The sequence below is a fragment of the Nyctereutes procyonoides genome, unplaced genomic scaffold, assembly GCF_905146905.1.
Source record: "Nyctereutes procyonoides isolate TBG_1078 unplaced genomic scaffold, NYPRO_anot_genome, whole genome shotgun sequence".
NCBI lineage: Eukaryota > Metazoa > Chordata > Mammalia > Carnivora > Canidae > Nyctereutes > Nyctereutes procyonoides.
The window spans coordinates 32,188,815-32,205,326 of NW_026575139.1; positions in this window are offsets into that span (position 1 = coordinate 32,188,815).

Below are 16,512 nucleotides of genomic sequence, written 5' to 3' on the forward strand. Positions count from 1 at the left end.
ACAGCTACTGGTGACTCTAGAAAAAAAGCATAAAGGACTCAAGAGACTTCATGATTGCAGAATTTAGATCCAATCAGGCAGAAATTAAAAGTCAATTGAATGAGATGCAATCCAAACTAGAAGTCCTAACGATGAGGGTTAATGACGTGGAAGAACAAGTGACTGACATAGAAGACAAGTTGATGGCAAAGAGGGAAACTGAGGATAAAAGAGACAAACAATTAAAAGACCATGAAGATAGATTAAGGGAAATAAAGGACAGCCTGAAGGAGAAAAACCTACGTTTAATTGGGGTTCCCGAGGGCGCCGAAAGGGACAGAGGTCCAGAATATGTATTTGAACAAATCATAGCTGAAAACTTTCCTAATCTGGGAAGGGAAACAGGCATTCAGATCCAGGAAATAGAGATCCCCCCCCTAAAATCAATAAAAACCATTCAACACCTCGACATTTAATAGTTAAGCTTGCAAATTCCAAAGATAAAGAGAAGATCTTTAGAGCAGCAAGAGACAAGAAATCCCTGACTTTTATGGGGAGGAATATTAGGGTAACAGCAGACCTCTCCACAGAGACCTGGCAGGCCAGAAAGGGCTGGCAGGATATATTCAGGGTCCTGAATGAGAAGAACATGCAACCAAGAATACTTTATCCAGCAAGGCTCTCATTCAAAATGGAAGGAGAGATAAAGAGCTTCCAAGACAGGCAGGAACTGAAAGAATATGTGACCTCCAAACCAGCTCTGCAAGAAATTTTAAGGGGGACTCTTAAAATTCCCCTTTAAGAAGAGGTTCAGTGGAACAATCCACAAAAACAAGGACTGAATAGATATCATGATGACACTAAACTCATATCTGTCAATAGTAACTCTGAATGTGAACGGGCTTAATGACCCCATCAAAAGGCGCAGGGTTTCAGACTGGATAAAAAAGCAGGACCCATCTATTTGCTGTCTACAAGAGACTCATTTTAGACAGAAGGACACCTACAGCCTGAAAATAAAAGGTTGGAGAACCATTTACCATTCAAATGGTACTCAAAAGAAAGCAGGGGTAGCCATCCTTATATCAGATAAACTAAAATTTACCCCGAAGACTATAGTAAGAGATGAAGAGGGACACTATATCATACGTAAAGGATCTATCCAACAAGAGGACTTAACAATCCTCAATATATATGCCCCGAATGTGGGAACTACCAAATATATAAATCAATTAGTAACCAAAGTGAAGAAATACTTAGATAATAATAAACTTATACTTGGTGACTTCAATCTAGCTCTTTCTACCCTAGATAGGTCTTCTAAGCACAACATCTCTAAAGAAACGAGAGCTTTAAATGATACACTGGACCAGATGGATTTCACAGATATCTACAGAACTTTACCTCCAAACTCAACTGAAAACACATTCTTCTCAAGTGCACATGGAACTTTCTCCAGAATAGACCACATACTGGGTCACAAATCGGGGCTGAACCGATACCAAAAGATTGGGATCATCCCCTGCATATTCTCAGTCCATAATGCCTTGAAATTAGAACTAAATCACAACAAGAAGTTTGGAAGGACCTCAAACACGTGGAGGTTAAGGACCATTTTGCTAAAAGATGAAAGGGTCAACCAGGAAATTAAGGAAGAATTAAAAAGATTCATGGAAACTAATGAGAATGAAGATACAACCCTTCAAAATCTTTGGGATGCAGCAAAAGCAGTCCTGAGGGAGAAATACATCGCAATACAAGCATCCATTCAAAAACTGGAAAGAACTCAAATACAAAAGCTAACCTTACACATAAAGGAGCTAGAGAAAAAACAGCAAATAGATCCTACCCCCAGCAGAAGAAGAGAGTTAATAAAGATTCTAGCAGAACTCAACGAAATCAAGACGAGAAGAACTGTGGAACAGATCAACAGAACCAGGAGTTGGTTCTTTGAAAGAATTAATAAGATAGATAAACCACTAGCCAGCCTTATTAAAAAGAAGAGAGAGAAGACTCAAATTAATAAAATCATGAATGAGAAAGGAGAGATCACTACCAACACCAAGGAAATACAAACGATTTTTTTTAATCTTTTTTTTTTAATTTTTTAATTTTTATTTATTTATGATAGTCACAGAGAGAGAGAGAGGCAGAGACACAGGCAGAGGGAGAAGCAGGCTCCATGCACTGGGAGCCTGATGTGGGATTCGATCCCGGGTCTCCAGGATCGTGCCCTGGGCCAAAGGCAGGGGCCAAACCGCTGCGCCACCCAGGGATCCCAATACAAACGATTTTAAAAACATATTATGAACAACTATATGCCAATAAATTAGGCAATCTGGAAGAAATGGACGCATTTCTGGAAAGCCACAAACTACCAAAACTGGAACAGGAAGAAATAGAAAACCTGAACAGGCCAATAACCAGGGAGGAAATTGAAGAAGTCATCAGAAACCTCCCAAGACACAAGAGTCCAGGGCCAAATGGCTTCCCAGGGGAATTCTATCAAACGTTTAAAGGAGAAACCATACCTATTCTACTAAAACTGTTTGGAAAGATAGAAAGAGATGGAGTACTTCCAAATTCGTTCTATGAGGCCAGCATCACCTTAATTCCTTAATTCCAAAACCAGACAAAGACCCCACCAAAAAGGAGAATTACAGACCAATATCCCTGATGAACATGGATGCAAAAATTCTCAACAAGATACTTACTAGCCAATAGGATCTAACAGCACATTAAGAAAATTATTCACCATGACCAAGTAGGATTTATCCCCGGGACACAAGGCTGGTTCAACACTCGTAAAACAATCATTGTGATTCATCATATCAGCAAGAGAAAAACCAAGAACCATATGATCCTCTCATTAGATGCAGAGAAAGCATTTGACAAAATACAGCATCCATTCCTGATCAAAACTCTTCAGAGTGTAGGGATAGAGGGAACATTCCTCAACATCTTAAAAGCCATCTACGAAAAGCCCACAGCAAATATCATTCTCAATGGGGAAGCACTGGGAGCCTTTCCCCTAAGATCAGGAACAAGACAGGGATGTCCACTCTCACCACTGCTATTCAACTTAGTCCTGGAAGTCCTAGCCTCAGCAATCAGACAACAAAAAGACATTAAAGGCATTCAAATTGGCAAAGAAGAAGTAAAACTCTCCCTCTTCACCGATGACATGATACTCTACATAGAAAACGCAAAAGCCTCCACCCCAAGATTGCTAGAACTCATGCAGCAATTTGGTAGTGTGGCAGGATACAAAATCAATGCCCAGAAATCAATGGCATTTCTATACACTAACAATGAGAGTGAAGAAAGAGAAATTAAGGAGTCAATCCCATTTACAATTGCATCCAAAAGCATAAGATACCTAGGAATAAACCTAACCAAAGAGGTAAAGGATCTATACCCTAAAAACTATAGAACACTTCTGAAAGAAATTGACGAAGACACAAAGAGATGGAAAAATATTCCATGCTCATGGATTGGCAGAATTAATATTGTGAAAATGTCAATGTTACCCAGGGCAATTTACACGTTTAATGCAATCCCTATCAAAATACCATGGACTTTCTTCAGAGAGTTAGAACAAATTATTTTAAGATTTGTGTGGAATTAGAAAAGACCCCGAATAGCCAGGGGAATTTTAAAAAAGAAAACCATAGCTGGGGGCATCACAATGCCAGATTTCAGGTTGTACTACAAAGCTGTGGTCATCAAGACAGTGTGGTACTGGCACAAAAACAGACACATAGATCAATGGAACAGAATAGAGAACCCAGAAGTGGACCCTGAACTTTATGGTCAACTAATATTCGATAAAGCAGGAAAGACTATCCACTGGAAGAAAGACAGTCTCTTCAATAAATGGTGCTGGGAAAATTGGACATCCACATGCAGAAGAATGAAACTAGACCACTCTCTTTCACCGTACACAAAGATAAACTCAAAATGGATGAAAGATCTAAATGTGAGACAAGATTCCATCAAAATCCTAGAGGAGAACACAGGCAACACCCTTTTTGAACTCAGCCACAGTAACTTCTTGCAAGATACATCCACGAAGGCAAAAGAAACAAAAGCAAAAATGAACTATTGGGACTTCATCAAGACAAGAAGCTTTTGCACAGCAAAGGATACAGTCCACAAAACTAAAAGACAACCTACAGAATGGGAGAAGGTATTTGCAAATGACGTATCAGATAAAGGGCTAGTTTCCAAGAACTATAAAGAACTTATTAAACTCAACACCAAAGAAACAAACAATCCAATCATGAAATGGGCAAAGGACATGAAGAGAAATCTCACAGAGGAAGACATAAACATGGCCAACATGCACATGAGAAAATGCTCTGCATCACTTGCCATCAGGGAAATACAAATCAAAACCACAATGAGATACCACCTCATACCAGTGAGAATGGGGAAAATTAACAAGGCAGGAAACCACAAATGTTGGAGAGGATGTGGAGAAAAGGGAAACCTCTTGCACTGTTGGTGGGAATGTGAACTGGTGCAGCCACTCTGGAAAACTGTGTGGAGGTTCCTCAAAGAGTTAAAAATAGACCTGCCCTACGACCCAGCAATTGCACTGTTGGGGATTTACCCCAAAGATACAGATGCAATGAAATGCCGGGACACCTGCACCCCGATGTTTATAGCAGCAATGTCCACAACAGCCAAACTGTGGAAGGAGCCTCGGTGTCCATCGAAAGATGAATGGATAAAGAAGATGTGGTTTATGTATACAATGGAATATTACTCAGCCATTAGACACGACAAATACCCACCATTTACTTCGACGTGGATGGAACTGGAGGGTATTATGCTGAGTGAAGTAAGTCAATCGGAGAAGGACAAACATTATATGTTCTCATTCATTTGGGGAATATAAATAATAGTGAAAGGGAATATAAGGGAAGGGAGAAGAAATGGGTAGGAAATATCAGAAAGGGAGACAGAACGTGAAGACTCCTAACTCTGGGAAACGAACTAGGGGTGGTGGAAGGGGAGGAGGGTGGGAGGTGGGGGTGAATGGGTGACGGGCACTGAGGGGGGCACTTGACGGGATGAGCACTGGGTGTTATTCTGTATGTTGGTAAATTGAACACCAATAAAAAATAAATTTATTAAAAAAAACAGAATTCATTGCCAGCAGGTCTGTACTATAAGGAACATTAAAGGGAAATTTTCAGGTAAAAGTAATATGATACTAGACAGAAATGTGGATCCACACAAAGAAATGACAAACTCTTGAAATGGAATAAATGAAGGTAAAGATAAAATTTATTTTTTTCTTATTTTTATAACTCTAATGTATCTGACTAACGTAAAAATAGTAGCAATGCTCTGTGTTTTTATATCTTGTATAAAAGCAAAATATTTAACAAAAATAGCATAAATAAAATGGAAGAATTGGAAATATACTGTTCTAAGGTATAATATTATTTGAAGATGGACTGTAATTATAGATTCTGAAGTTGTACATTGCAAATTTATTGGCAATCACTTAAACATTTAAAAGAAAAGATATAAATAATAAGCCAAAATGGAATCATAAAATATATTTAATTCAATAAGGTACAAAAGGAGGAAGCATTTTTTAAACAGATGGAGAAAACTGAAAATAACTATCTAGATTGTAGATTTTAAAGCAACCATATCAATATGTTGATTATAAGTGGTCTACATTCACCAATTAAAATGCAGACACTATCCAATTGTATAAAAAAAAGACCAATTATAGGAAAAAATATTCAAATGTAAAGAAGAAATAGACAAATTCATAATTATAATTGCTTCAACACTCCTTTATCAGCAATTAATAGAATAAGAAAACAGAAAAACCTGTAAGAACCAGCCCTGTCAACCAATTTAACCTAATTGGCATTTATAGGATGTTCAACTTAACAAAAGTAGAAAATTTGGTCTTTTCAAATGAACATAGACTATTCATTAAGAAAGACTGGACCACAAAACAAAGCTTAATAAATTTTAAGGAATAGAAGTAATGCAAAGTATGTTCCCTAACCATCGCAGAATTAAACTTCATGAAAGAAAGATCTCAGACAGAGTTTCACTAGAAACCTCAGTATACCAGGCCGGCAGGAGAGTTCAGTGGGTTTCTCTGCTGGTCTCAGAGCATACATTGCACATTCAAATACATGCAAAAGCTTTGCAATTCACCAGAAGTTAACCCACATAGTAGAAAAACTGTTTTTGGTTGTCACATTCCTAGCAGGAAATACCTATGCTTTGCTTTGACTTGAGATGTATATACAGAGAAAGGCAGTGAAATATAAGCAGATATCTGGGGATCCCAATCCAGGGCCTCTTGCTGATCATGCCCTGCTCTTTCCTTCCCTCTATCAGATCACATGGGGCAAGCGACACAGTGTGATGATTCAGCCCTCAGGCTTAAGGACTTAGAGAACTAGATTCAATACTTACTCCACTGCTCGCTAGCTATGTGATTGTGGGTATATTACTTAACCTCTCTACACTTCATTTTCTCATCTGTCAAATGGAGATAGCAATTGTATCTATCTCAAATGGTTTTTGTGAAAATTAAATGGAGATGATTATACAAAAGTACTTAGCACAGAGTGTTACTAGACCATAGTAAGCTCTCAGTAAAGATAGCTATCACCATTATCATCTATTATTATTATTCCTAGGAAAGAAATCCTCCAGGGAAGCTTTCTATAAGACTAAAGCACTTGTACTATTGAGAGATTATTTAAATTTGGGACCTAGCAAGAGGCATAAAATCTATAGGTAGGAAGAAAATAAATCTGCTTTGTTTCCCATCTTCTCCCTGAGAAGATCAGAGAGAATAAAATGGAGCCAAAATTTTGGGCTGCCCTTATTTAGACTCTCTCATATGAAGACCCAGTCTCATCCCAAACCTCCTAAGTTGTTTTCCCTACCTGATTGTTGGTGTTTGGAATTCCTTTAACTGGAACCAAATACTGTCATTTCACAGAAATATGACTTAAATATCTACAGTGTCAGGAAGGGTAACACAGTATATTATATGCCTATTGAGGTAGAAAAGCAGGTCTTATATAAGAAAAAAGAAGGCAATAAATAAACAAATAAATATTTTTTAAAAAGGAAGGAAGAAGGCTTTGTTTATATGACAAGTAGGGAATGAGGAAGTCTTCACTGAAAGGGGAGCTAGTACATCCTGAAGACCCCCTGAACCCAAAGAAAAAAAGGCAAACAAATAAAACTAGAAGGATCCTGGGGACACACAGACCAGAGGTCTATAAAAACCAGGCCTCAGGTCTATTTGTTAGAATTACCTAAAGCGTTCATTAGACATACTGAAACTTGAACCCAGGATAATGCAGTAAGCTTGTCCAGGATCATTTCACAGCTGTCTTCAACAAACATGGCTCAGTTGTAACTGTGGGAGCGAGAAAACAATGTGAGCAAGCAATGCTACTCACTGTCCTGCCTGCCCTAATGGTCCACTCAAGCGTTCAACACATGAATAGTGTCGCTTTCCTGTAACTCCAGTCTCTTATGCTCCTAGATACAGTAACACGGTGACACTGTTATCAGGATGTCTGAGCTAAGTCAAAGCTCTTCCGTAAGCTCAACTTCTTGATTGCACCCTCAACTTTTCCCCAAACAGTAAAACTGTCCAAAGTGGAAATGTCACATTTGGTCAATAGCTGGCAATCATGATTGGAGCAGCACACACTAACAAGAGGAAGCAGCAAGAGGCCAAAAATGAATCTAAAGGGAACATAGTGACCTCTAACCAACAAGAAAACATAGACCAATAAACGGAGAAAATCAATAAAGTGAAAATGGTCTGCTCAGGAAAATCAATAGGGTGCAAATCAGCTGGATTCAGCCCTGTGGCCTTGCACCTGGCTCCAACCCCAAAGTTGAACCAAATCATTCCTGCTTCCAAAAGACAGCTCTTTACTCACACCACAACCTCCTCCTCCCAGCATCTGCCTATTTACCGAAATGTATATTTTTCCCTGAAATGCCCTAAATCTTGTCACTACATGAAAATGCCCTTTCTCCGTCCTCCCACGGGCACCACTCTTGCCTAGGACCTCATCATTTCACATCCAGGTTATTTCCAGAATCCACTCCCTCTACCTTCATCCTGTCCCTAGCACAACTGGCATGCAAACCACAGAATAATCTGCCTCCTATTACTCCCTTATAGGAGTCCTCTGCCCACCAAGCACATCTCCTCTTTATCCCTCCTCTGAAACTCAAAGCTTTTGTTTAGACTGGTCCTTAGAATACCTGTTTTCTTCTCTCCCTAAATACTCAGATCTTCCTCCAGCTTTGGGTTGAGTCAAAGTGCCTCTGGCTCTACCAGACCTTTCTGGAAGAACAGCAGCCCCAAAGACCTCCTCCTTCCCTCAGCATGTACAGCACTTTCCATCTGAAGATGTGCCCTCATTTCTACTTTAAGCGCATGCCTGCTTTTACTGTTACAATGCTGGGGATTGGGGTGACCAGTGACATGTCTACAGTTAGAACTCCTGGAGGAAGGCAGCATAGAGTGGAAGGCACACTAGCATGGGTTGGGGTTGTTGTTTCTAGCTACTAAAGGACCTTGGGCTAGTGATTGAACCTCTCCAGCTTTTCTATAACATGAGATGGCTGTATGGGAGATCTCCAAGGCTCCTTCTCATTAGGACATTCTAGACTTCTAAGACATGGGTTGTCTCTTTTTGATACCCCCCATATCAATATTTATTAGCTCTTTGTCCTTCATTTTCTTTAACCTCTTAAGATTCTTTTTCCGCATTTGTTAAAGGGGATTGATAATACCTTCTTCACAGAATTTTTGAGAGGATCAAATAAGATACTGTTATAAGATACTTAACGCAGTCCTGGCTTAAAAAAGTAAGGGCTTTACAAATTTTGTTGTTATTATTATTAAATAGAAGGAGCATATTGATTAAAAAGAACCGCTTAAAAACAACTATTTTTTGAGGCACATACACACAAATCTCAACTAACATTTATTATTTGCTACTCAAATAATAAAGCATCTTGTTTTTCCTTTTAAAACAAAAGGAGAACACTTGATGTAATGAACACTGAGTATTACATGCAACTGATCAATCACTAAATTCTACCTCTGAAACTAATTTAAAAAAAAAAACAGAAAGTATTTTCCTTTCCTTTCCCTGAGCTAGAAATTCCCATGTATAACTGCCCTTCTCTGCCCTTCTGCATCTGTGTTGAAAGCAGAAGCTCAGAGCTATTTCTGCAGCCCACTGTGCTTGACAATGTGTCCCAGAGAGACCAGAGAGATGTCCTTGCCCACCCAAGATGGCACTCCTAAAGGACAAAGAGGCTGCCCCTCCTGAGTAGGAAGGAAGCAGGTAGACCAAACACAATATGTAGAGAAGCAACAGTCACTTTAACCCAAGACACAAAGATGATATTCCTTGAGAACAAAATGAGAGGAAGGCTGCAACTCAGAGGCCCTGGGTTCCTAGGTGATAAGGTGTTAAATGTCAGTATGTTCACTGAATGAATCATTTTCCTTCTCAAAGCAGATCCACTTGATGTTTCTCAGAGTCAGAAGATATAGAAATCCCATGCACTTGGTGCTCAGGCAGCCAAATCCAAAGCAGAGACAGCATGTCCTGAAGCAGGCCCCCAGGAATAAGATCAAATCCTGAGCTAGCCAGCTGGGAGGAAGAGTCCCAGCTCAGCCCATTGGAGGATTTCAGGGGAACCATGAAAAGGCCAGCAGCCCCAGTGACTAAAAGACAAGAGTTGTGCCATAAAATAGCAGCTAGAGAAATGGAGTTAGGCTGCCTGCAACAGAGTATGAGGCCAGAGTACATGACATTCCAGAATTCAAGTAACCTAGACTAGAGTTAGGGAGCATGAAAACATCATTCTAGGAAATATAACAACGTATTAAGTCCATAGATGAAAGAGCTTTACACAATAAAAACATTTTTACTACTGTTCATGATTTCAAACTTTTGAAGTATTGCTTCAAGTGCCAAATAAATAAATAAACAAACAAACAAATATGCTTCCTTTCCTTTGATGCAATTCCAATGGGGCCAGAAGGCAGGTTTGAATGTAAGACATACAGGGAGATTGAAAAAGAAATGAATATTTTCAAAAATGCATTACTCAGTAACTAGGTTATAATTGAACAACTAGTCAAAACCAATATATAAAGGAATTGTCACATTATTTCTATAATCTTACAAACGCTCATTATGTACCCCTCATTCCATAGGACCCACATCAATCCTGAAGTCTAATCCATTCCAGACCTTCTGTAGATGGATTGGTTGAAATGGTGTCACAATGCCTTCCCTCATTTACCCAGGATCACGGGGAAGGAGGCATAGACACAAGATCCTTGCAGTCTCTCTGCCAGAAATCAGATGGTATGATATTTGGGAATCAGGTTAGCCACCACACCATTGGGTTTTTTTTTTAATTACCTTGTGTTTTTATAGGATATGTGTATTATATCAAACATATAAAGCAAATTTGGGAACATTACCAAAATTAGGTGGTGACAAGGAAGACAATGTTGAAAATATAGACAGCCTTCCAAAGTGAAGTTTATAGGAAAACAAGTGAGAAAGATAAGAAAATGTTGTAAGGGAAGTCACATAGCAGAAAAGCATCAAGTTTACGGCCAAAAGAATGGAAACATGTCATTGTCCTGACTCTTACCAACTGTAAGACCTCACACAAGTCCTTCACATTTTCTCAGCCTCAGCTTCATCATCTATAAAACAGTAAATATCTCTTGTGAAATCAAAATATTGGGTTTTTTTCTTCCAGGATCTCAGGGAGCAAAGTACAAAGACAAATCAGTGACAGACCCGGAATCCTAATACTTAACAGATTTCTGGATCTGTTTTGAAGACCTGTCATTTGTGTTAGTATTTTGTACTCTTGAGGTGGCCTGCATGGTACTGGGCATGAAATAGAGCCAGCCCTTGAATCTCTGAGTCCCTGAGCCAGGAAGGACCCACAGTGCAGTAAAAAATCATCATAGAAGGTCTGCCATGGATGCTGGGAATGAACATATGGGTATTCATGTCTTTTCACCTGCTCTAGCTATTAAGGTACATAACAAGAATTCATTTTTATTTTTACACAGAAAGCTTCATGGCCTGGTCCCCTGGATACTTTTCATATTCCAAAAAGAAGATTAATTCAATAGGTTAGTCCTGCTCCTATAACAGAAACACCCTTAGCAGGGTATACTATACTATATTTTGCCACAGTCTCTGAGTTCACACACACATGAGCCTGTGTGTGTGTGTGTGTGTGTGTGTGTGTGTGTGTGTGTGTGCATGCAAGTCCACCACAGTAAAAGTACCTTGGGTCTAGAAGGACACTGACTCTCTGAAGGAGAAAAGCAAAAGTGACAAGCTTGATCCTTGTGCCTATGAGAATTCCATTCCTGACCAATAATGATGGTCTTTGAGTCTGCCTCAAAAGTGTTTTCAGCAAGCCTGATAGCCCTGCCCTCCCTTCAGTGTCCAGTCCCTCTGCTGTGCCGAGGCTGCCAGCCAAAGGACCAATTAGTGTCAACTGTGATGTCAACACTTGCCTGGTGAGTCCCACATCCAGCCACATCTTCCTAACGAAGCTCTGAACTATTTAATTAGGAGCTGCTCTGACAATTCTGTCCTTGTCACATCAGCAATAGATTGGAACACAAGGGAGAACACTTCCATTGAACCTGTGCCACACCATTTGCTCTATAAATTGAGATGAGTGGGATGAATTCACCTTGCTAATGCATAGAAATCAGAGGTAATGCAGCTTCTCACCAGATCACATGGGAAGGCACAAAGACACAACCATTCATAAAACAAAGAATGTGTGTTTTTCTCCCCATCTGAGCAGTGTTTGCTCATTATCCCTTCTTTCTGAGACATGTGTGCTGTCTTCAAGAGTATTGCCTTTAGAGTCACAGGGACCTGAGTCTGAATTCTGCTCTGGCCTTTATGAACTACCTGACTTTGGGCTAGATTGTTAATTTCTCTCAGACTCAGTCTTCTTGACCGTTAAACGGGCCGTTAATACTTATGCCTACCTCCGAGGTTGTTATAATGATTAAAACAAACAAAAATGAATATAACCCCCTAAGCTTAAGAACTAAATATTTAATTAAAGATCCTTATTACTGGTATACCTCAATGTCCTGTGTTCTAAATTAGAAGATGAATTCTACACTGTGATAAGTATAGCATTGTCTTTATTTGCCTCTCCTCTGTTGCTCACCCTAGACTCTTCTCTTTCCCAACCTACTCACTTTTACCAGTCCTTTTCAGGCACCTCCCCACATGTATTGTCATCCTCTATTAATTCCAGTTTGTAGGAAATTTTCAAAAAATGTGGCTCCCAAGTGTGAACCCCAAGCTCACTATCACAAAGTACAATGGAATTTTTATTCCCCTTGAACTGGATAACTTGCTCACTAATTTAGTCTTGGGTCCCATTAACTTTTCAGCAGCCATTTCACACAGGGACAGGAAAGGGCCCTTCTAGCCCAAGGGCCAAGAAAAGGTGATTTACTTGGAAGGAACCACCAAACTCCACCCATTTGAGTTTTTATTAAATGCAGGAGAAATGAGATCTTGAGTTATATAATTCATTTGTGATTATTACATTCTCTGAAAAGGTTAAGGTGCTTATAACAAAATATAAAAGAGTAATCTGCATTTTTACTGCTGATATTTCAAGAAGGAGATTTGGAAATTTTGGAAGGCAATCATTCCTCTAGAATCTTGGGAGACAAACACTCTATTGGGATGGAGTCTGACAATCAAGGAAAATGAAGATAAAGAGTAAAACTGCTCCACAGTTTCACTGGTTTCTCCTTTCCAGTTCAAAAGAAAACATAGATCTTTTCAAACGCTAAAACTGCCTTTTAAAAATAAGTATAGTGAGACTCCTTCTTTTTCTAAAAATAACATTTTTAAACACTGCCCTTTTACCCTTGAAACCAGCACTCTTCCTTCCCTGAAGATGACCAACCATGGCACATTTCCCATCAGCAGACAAGGGACATTCCAGCAAGGAGGGCCACAATTATCACATGACCATAGCACAAGAGATTTACTGGGAGCAAGTTCCATTTAGAATGTTTTTTCCTCACTCAATTTGTACCCAGGTAGGTCAATAATAACTTTTTTAAAAAAAATCTGGCAGGGATTTCCATGTTCCATGCCATCCAAATGTATCTGGCACATCTGCAAGGCCATTACTTCCCTACAGAGCCAGGCAGAGAAAAAAGAAGGAAGAGTGCCTTCACCAGGCTGAGTTTTGTGAGAGCAACAGTAACCTGTTTCAAAAACAGAACTGTATAATGACAAGGATAGGAAGTCAAAACTCTCACCTACTAACAAAGGGGCATTTTTATTGACAAATAAGAAGTTAGTAAGAGTTCATTACCTCTATCATCAAAAGGCTGGACCAAGAGAGAACTTAAAATCATCTTGTTCCCCCAATCTGAATGTGGAACCGGAAATAAAGAAGCCCAAGTACTCTAGGCCAGGATCTCTCTTTAGAAGATATAATAGGCAGGTAAAGGATGAGTGATACAGAGAGACAGGCTGAGGGAACTGAGACAGAGAAATGGGACAAAGAAGATATATTTCAAAGAAGATGGAGAGGAAGAGAGGGGATACAGAAATGCAAGAGGCCCAAAGTGAGGGGAAGAGAAAAGTGGCAAAAGGAAATCAAGAGTAGAATGAAAGTTAGAGGAAAGGCATTTGATGGGCAGGAAATAATGGGAATCAAAATCAACAGGGAAAGAGAATGGATTAATGAATGCTGGATGGGCTCCAGACACACTGAGAACTAGATGAGATCCTGAAACTGTGTGTCCTTTATGCATTTCTTTGGGGGACCTGGAAAATGTGAAGTATAATCTATGGTTATTAATGTTTGCTTTCCAAGAGCATTGACTTTGGGGTCAGGTTGATCTTGATTCAGATTCTTGAACAAAGAAAAAGCACTTAACCTTTTGAGTTTCAGTTTGCACATCTGCAAATGGGGCTAATAACCTGCTTCAGTGGATTGTTGTGAAGATTAAACACAACAAAGTGTATAAAACCCTATCACGATATCTGATTCATATTGGATGCTCAGTGAGTGTTAGTTTCCCCTCTTTTCCCATATTAGGCATTCTACATCATTAGATGCCTTTTTCATTAGGTCTTTTTCATCATTAATAATTCTCTATACTGCCTTTACACCCCACTATGGACCTGGCTTTTGATTGTTTAAGTTCTTTTTTTTTAATATTTTATTTATTTATTTATGAGAGACACAGAGACAGAGACATATGCAGAGGGAGAAGCAGGCTCCCTATGGGGAGCCCGATGTGGGACTCAATCCCCAGACCCGAGGATCACACCCTGAGCCAAAGGCAGAAGCTCAACTGCTGAGCCACCCAGGTGTCCTGATTGTTTAAGTTCTTTAAGGGAAGAACCTGTGTCCAGTTCACCAGAGAATTGTCAGTGTCTTGCACAGTGTTGGCACAATGTCAATAGAAGAAAGACAAGAAACAGGGAAGGCTAAGAGATAAACATAACTACTCTATGGCCTTGATTTTCTAGTATTCTCCCAACTGGAAAAATATATGGGTCCAACAACAGACTTCATGCACATTTTTGGGTTTGTAAAACTACCTCACATTATATACAGAAGAAAAGAATTCACCCCATTCCCCAAATATTTCTTCTATGACTTCATCCATATAGAAGCCAGTCAGCATTCTGGAAAGAAATTACAGTAATTGAGATGGGATCTGTCTTGCCAAATGTTTCCTTAGAATCTTGAAAACATTCTCGTCTGTTGCATAGAAGATGCATGTTTTCTAAACCAACCAATGAATCATAAGCTGTGGCAGCCATCAGAACAGAGATCCCAAACGAATTTAGTTTGGGAAATGTAACTGACCAAGGACCCCAAGCTTGTGCTGGCTCTGACACCCTTTAATATCCATCAGGCCACAGTGCCAAGGCCACTCTTCCCACTAGCAATGACTTCCCAGTCTTCTCAGTCTTCCCAGGCAATGACTCAGCACAGCAAGGAGTCTAAGGCAGGCTCTCTCTCCTGGGACGCAAGGTACTTCTCTGACAGGTGACATTGGCCCAAGGACTCTCCCAGAGCCTCACCAAACTTTCTGTACAACTTCCCTTAACCCTGTCAGCAGTCTCTGGTGCTTCCATCCAACCTTTATATCCTCTCTCCTTCACTCAAGGTCAGACTCACATCCTGATCTGACGGCTCTGGCAAAGTCTCAGCTCTCTCCTACTTTCTCTGACATTTTCCCAAACATTTTCCTTAATAAAACCCTAGGGACATCTGGGTGGCTCAACAGTTGAGTGTCTGCCTTTAGCTCAGGGCATGATCCCAGTTTGGGAATCGAGTCCCATGTTGGGGTCCCTGTGAGGAGCCTGTTTTCTCCCTCTGCCTGTGTTTCTGCCTCTCTCTCTCTCTCTCTCTCTCTCTCTGTGTGTGTGTGTGTGTGTGTCTTGCATGAATAAATAAATAAAACATTTTTTAAAGAATAAAAATAAAAAAATAAAATCCTGTCTTGGCCGGATGCCTGGGTGGCTCAGCGGTTGAGCATCTGCCTTTGGCTCAGGTCATGATCCTGGGATCCGGGATCGAGTCCCACATCGGGCTCCCCACAGGGAGCCTGCTTCTCCCTCTGCCTGTGTCTCTGCCTCTCTCTGTGTCTCTCATGAATAAATAAAACCTTTAAAAAAAAAATCCTGTCGGGCAGCCCAGGTGGCTCAATGGTTTAGCACCACCTTCAGCCCAGGGCGTAATCCTGGAGACCCAGGATCAAGTCCCACATCAGGCTCCCTGCATGGAGCCTGCTTCTCCCTCTGCCTGTGTCTCTGACTCTCTCTCTGTCTCTGTCATAAATAAATAAATAAATAAATAAATAAATAAATAAATAAGTGACCTTTTTAAAGAAATCCTGTCTTGGCATCTGCTTTCTAGAGGACCTGGACTACCACATGAGTCATGCTGGGCTGGTCAAGCCTATGGCTGACCTTTAATGTCCCCATCCCAAGCATGTCAATAGGCAAGGAAGGAGGTGTGAAGGATGTGAGAACAAGAGGATCATTACAAGACCATCCAGAGCAGTCCTCTTACATAGACAATAGAACCATATCTTATATATGTGTACATCTAATGAGAAAATAGCTTGCAGTCATGAGAGAGGAGGGAGTCTCAGAAGAAGCAGGAAAGGCTAAGAGATATACATGACTACTCTAGACTTTGAGTTCCCAAGAGTGTTCCAATTCGAATATTCTGGATCACCACCAGGTCTCGTCTTTGAGGTTGTAAAACATCCTCACATCAGATACAAAAGAATAAAATTCACCTCAATTCCTAAATATCATGTATAAATACATACATCTGTGTGTGGTTTGTGTGTGTGTGTGTGTGTGTGTGTGTGAGAGAGAGAAAGAGACAGTTTATTCAGGAGCAACAAAATTAAAGAAGGACATT